Source organism: Gavialis gangeticus, unplaced genomic scaffold (assembly GCF_001723915.1).
Source record: "Gavialis gangeticus isolate Ggan-Ray unplaced genomic scaffold, GavGan_comp1, whole genome shotgun sequence".
Classification (NCBI taxonomy): Eukaryota; Metazoa; Chordata; order Crocodylia; family Gavialidae; genus Gavialis; species Gavialis gangeticus.
In genome coordinates this window covers 42,777,849-42,783,345 of record NW_017729022.1, presented here as the reverse complement: position 1 = coordinate 42,783,345, position 5,497 = coordinate 42,777,849, and the positions used below count along the sequence as shown (strand labels likewise).

The 5,497-nt window shown below is 39.4% G+C and overlaps 1 protein-coding gene and 1 pseudogene across 2 annotated transcripts in view; both read left to right on the top strand.

The window, feature by feature from the left end:
- Nucleotides 1-5,497, top strand: part of MGAT4C (MGAT4 family member C) — a 302,395-nt gene that overhangs the window by 237,382 nt on the left and 59,516 nt on the right. The window lies entirely within an intron of this gene.
- LOC109296352 lies at nt 1,846-2,509 on the top strand (annotated as a pseudogene).

Genomic DNA, 5,497 nt, shown 5'->3' with positions numbered 1-5,497 from the left:
CATTCATTAATGCTCAGTGGTTACTGCACATTTAATTTAGTACCTGTATAATCAAGTACTAAATAAATGTTCAGTAACCAGAATTAATGTGCAGTAGCACTGGCAAATGCCTTTTTAGTGACTCTACTTCACAGTAATCTGATAACACTACGTAGTAGCGTATTAGCACTGCCTATGCTGTGACACATTACTGCACAATGTTATGAAGCTACTGTCCAGTTAGTAACTTGTGTGAATGCGCCCATTGTTGCCTACGTCTAGGTGGTGGCACAGAAGTCATGAAAATGACTTGGATAAGAAGAGTCTATTCTCTAAATATAGTGTTTAATGAGTACAGCAAGTTACAATTTAAGCTTAAGACAAAGAAACTACAGACAATTTTTATAAGTCAAGAAACAGAAATCTATGCATAAGTCTCACCTAGGCCCAAGGACCGAATGTCCCCTGCAGCTGGCCAGGTGTTCAGGAGTCTCTGGGGTCTTCAGGTATCTTTGGCAGATGGAGCAAAGGTCCATAATTCTCATTTTTGCTTGCTCTTTCATGCACTGCTCCTCCCGCTTGGTTCCCTTACCAATCGCATGTCAGCTCTTTGCCCCTCTCAGGCTGTTTATCCATTGGTTATCTGTTGTTTTTATGGTGCTTCTGGGTTTTTTCCCCAAATTTTGTCATTTTTATCAATATGTGGTGCTGGTTACAAAGTGCTTACTCAAGCAGTTTAATTCTGTTGCAGGCCCTTGCTTTCTTATGTCACATACAAGTTACATTCTTAGCTCACATACAGGTTATATACTCAGCGTTTATCCCTTCTGCTATGTGAAAATACTGTTTTTGACTATACCATGCCATTTTCCAACAATATCAGTATAAGTTAAGTTACTTATTTAAGCACCCATATCATCCTATATTGACATTCATGTTCTGTTATAAGTCATTTCTTTTAACTCAAGAGAGAGGTAGATAGCTGTGTTAGTCAAGTTTGTTCCTTTAATATAATAATAAAAAACACCTTTTTTCACAGAACTTTGTCTACTTTGGGTTGTACATTGGTCTGCAGTCTATCACAGACTCTTAGTAGGCATGTCTACATGAGATGGTTACTGTGCATTCGACTAATTAGCTGAACAGTATACATTGCACGTCTATACATGCACCACTATTAGGCCACAGTAAACTAATTTACTCCGCAGCAGGATAGTACTCATAAATACAAGGCCTTATCTACAGTAACACACAAGTGTAGACACTGACCCAGCTGCTTGCTGGCTAGCCCCATGATGAAGCACCCTCATGCCCCAGCCAGCCCCCTCAAAGCACACTGAGCCAGGAGGAGCAGCCCTGGACTGGCAGGCTAACCTGCCCCTGGGTCCTTGCCAGCCAGGGATGCTCTGACCTGGCTCAACGTGCTGCACATGAATAAACTCAGAATGTATTGCTCCTGGGCATACATTCAAATGGTGTGCACAGGAGCAATAAACTCCAAAGCAATAAGCCTGGATTTTATTCATACTCATATCAATAGTGATTCAGCAGTAGGGGAGCTGTGTGGCAATTCAGTTGTCGGGGGGATTCGTGCAGTGACAGCAACAAGAAGCATAAGTGGTAGCAGCCGGGTCAGAAGCATGATCCCATCTTGGACTAAGCTGCATTATTTCAGCCTGACATTTTTAAATGTGTGCCAACCCCTAGCTTAAACCATTCATACTTTCTAACTACCACAGCATTTCTTAGTCTGTTTTCTGAAATTATAACCTTTTCAATTATAGGAATTTTGTAGATTTTTTCCAGGGCATATTGGTGCAGCAAAATGTACACATCCCTGAAACAGGCCCATTCTCATGAAAGGAAATGTCTTGGTTCAGGGATTTTCCCAGGAAAAGAATTCTTGGTATGATTGCTGAGCAGTTTGTTCCTGATGGACTTCATGTGAAGTTGTATAATTATAAAGAAAACCACCGGGATCACTTGATGAACTGGCAACATGTCACCATGTGTCTCTTCTATTCCATGTCAGGGCTGGTTGATATTGTAGCTCATGGAACTGATGCATTGCCAGTGGCCATAGGTAGGATGATGCTTTCATTAACTGTTTTGGTAGAAGTTTCCTCTTCTTTACTACAAACATGGAAGAGCCCTATTGGATCTTAATGTTCATCAGTTACTGTTAGGGGCTATCTTTGGTGTATCCATTTGAATATTTCTGGAAGTGTTTTTCCATGGCAGCATTGTAATAGTAAGGCTCCGTACAAGTCTCTGCATACTGCAGGGCAGCTGGTTCTGGCAGATTGTCTTTGTATTGTATCCTCCAAAGGGGATCCCAGAATGAAACCAAATGGATCACAATAAAATATTGTTCTTGACAATGTGCTGTTGCTGGCATTATGCCTTTGCTTTTCGTATACTTGCAGTGAACTACACTGTTGTCAGCTGGGGAATCCATTCAGTATCAGGCCCTGATACAGTTGTTTTATGTTGTGTTATCTGTAATTGCACTATCCATCAAAGGTGTTGAGAAAGAAAGATCACAACGAAAAACCTCGTAAGCCCTTATTATGTACAGCCTTAGGGTTCAGATTTTCAAGGTCACCTGGAAATTTAGTATTTGAACATACAAGCCCCTTAGACGAGCTTGAAAATTTCATTCGGAGCCAATGTCTTGCTGAGAGTTTGATATTTCCTCAAGAGGCAATGAAGAACACAAAACACTAGTGTCTTATGATACCAGCAGACTTTCCCATTTGGGAGATGTGGTGCTGTGTATGACAAACCAGTTGGAGGTCTCCTGCATCATTTCCTCATAGATCAAACAAACTGCATTTTCTCTTGAAGGGGATGAAAAACACAAATTGTGTATGGTAGATAATCTTTGCAAAGAAAAGGTTCAAGTTCCTTGGTTAGCCAAAGAGTAAGAAAGTATTCCTGGACATGCTTGTTTAGTCACTCAAGAACAGAGGTCATTTTAGTAGAAATACTGAGGTTCTGGTATACCTTTAAGTAAGAAGGAAAACCAGGATGATGTTGGAAATTCAGAGGGCTTCTCAGTCTCTGATGCCACTTAACTAAGATTGAGGGGAAACTTGTGGTCAGCTTTGTATGACTTCTTTTGTTAATGAATTTGTAGCTGATGTGCCGGTATTTTTTCTTTAGAATTGCATTGTATCCTCCTTGCCACAGGCAATAACATGTTATTTCCAGTATACATCAACACAGCAAATATAGGTATAGTAAAACACAGCAGTAGCTAACTTCTGTTCTACATTTCCATGAATCACAAGTGCTATATTTTAAATTACTTATCTTGTACAATATCTGAAAAAAAACCTTTGCCCAAGTAAATCTTTCCTAGTACATTACTGAAATCAATCAGCAAAAATAAGAAAACAATTATTATCTTTTTCTATACTGAAGATAATTGGATATCTGATATTCTGTAGACATCCAAAAAAGCAGGTAATTCAAGTGTGTTGTTGATAAGTTGAACTTGAAATAATAGTTATTTCCTGCCATAATCTAGAGCATAAAGAATGGACTTTACTGAAGGACACTGAGGTATGCAGTGTTTATATAGAGATTAAAAAAACACATAATAAATTGTAATCACTGTGTTTTTCATTTTAATACAATTTAAGCTGTACTTTTGTATGCTAATGGGTTCTTTGCTGTTTAGATAAGCACAACTTTCAAAGGTCTTTGTGTCAAATAACATAGAGGAAACTGAGTACTTTGCTGTATGATATCTTTTTTGTACTTTGCATTTTACCTCATTCTTCATAGGGATAAAATCTATTACTTTGCCCTGCTTGCTTAAATGAAAGATAAAATTTTCTTCAAGACTGGGCAGATCAGTGAGGGCCATAAAATATTAATGATGAAAGCTTGGGGAATTAAATGTATCTCTAACTATAGGATTGTCTCATCAGTACAGCATCTTCAGCTTAACCAAAGTCTTTTTGTGATCTCCATCAGGAATGATATAAAAAAATAATGTGTCAGTTCCGATTAAAATGGACATATATTTTCAAGTCAAGAAAGGATTTATTTTTTTTTATGATTTGGGTTTCTTTAACAGCCTTACATGTTTTGAAGCACAGTTTTATTTTTCAAATGTGAGGTATGCTTGCCAGACTAGTATCTCTTCTTCACCTCCCACAGTATTGTGCTACTCAGCAGATCCCTATTCTTCACATGAGATCGGAAGCCTAGAAGTAAAAACAAGTAAAGTGACCTGTGACTTTATACCTCTTGTCTTCTAATTAAGTGGAGTGTTAGAATAGAGAAAAGAAGCTTTACAAGATAGTTGCATTGATAGAGAGGATGTGTGCTTTAGAGCAGAGGTTCCCACATTGGGACCCCAACTCGCCATCTCAGCAGATGGGGTTGCTTGAGGTTGCAGGGGGTGCCACAGTATGGCCGGCATGGGGCTCCCTGCAGTGACACTGAGCCTTCCTTGACCTTCTGCACCAGATCCCATCCACTAGGTTGCAGAGGCCCCTGGGAGAAGGCAGCAGGTTGGGGAGCCCCAAGCCCACAGCAGACAGCCCTCATCCTCTCCACCATGGGCTCCACTCCAGCTGTGCTGCCTGAGAGCTATGGATCAGGAGTGAGGGGCACCTGGGAGGGTGTGGGGCTGTGGGTTCGGAGTGAGGGACCATGCTGAGAAATTGGGTCATAAATGGGGTCATGCTGAGGAAAAGGTTGGGACATACTTCTCTAGAGGCTGTAAAGCTTTGCTTGGTTTCTGATTGTGGGGGATGAAGTGGGTCATGCTTCCCTCTACTCCAGTCCTTTTTTTCCCCCCACCATGATTAGTGCTCATATAGTGTAGGACTGATCTAGGACTGATCACTCTCATTTAGGACCAGGAAATGACAGACACTTGTATCCAATAATTTTTTTTCACTTTCATTATTGAACTTGATGAATTTCTTGTGCAGCTGCTGGTTATGCTTTTGTATGTACTAAGAAGGATATCAAGGGCCAATGCTAAGATGTGTGCGTAGACCAAAGGCAATTGTATGAATAGACTGCTACAGTTCGCAAGTAGTTGTTTCAGACTTATTGGCAATGATAAGGTAGCTGTGATGGATTAATGCGAGTTTTCTAGATGGACACATCTGCAGGACTTGGTATTCTGATAGTATATCCTGACTGTACAGCTATGGAAGACAGTTGCAATTCACAGGTGATAGCCCAAAGTTATATATATGCAGTATCAGTATTTATATTACAGGGAAGAAAAGGTATTATTCAAAATGTTAAGTTTATCTTAAATTAAAATTATATCACTGTATGACTAATGCAATGCTCTATGGCTTCAAATTCTGAACTTGATAGTCATTTCAAGACTATTACAAGCTGTCTGACCAAATAGCTAATAGTATACTCAGAGAAATATGTTAAATATTTTAGTTTTTAATTGTTATGGAAAAAATTGTAGTATGTATTAAGAATTCAATATCTCAATGTATACATTTTGCATCTTTCAGAAGTGTTGTTTCCT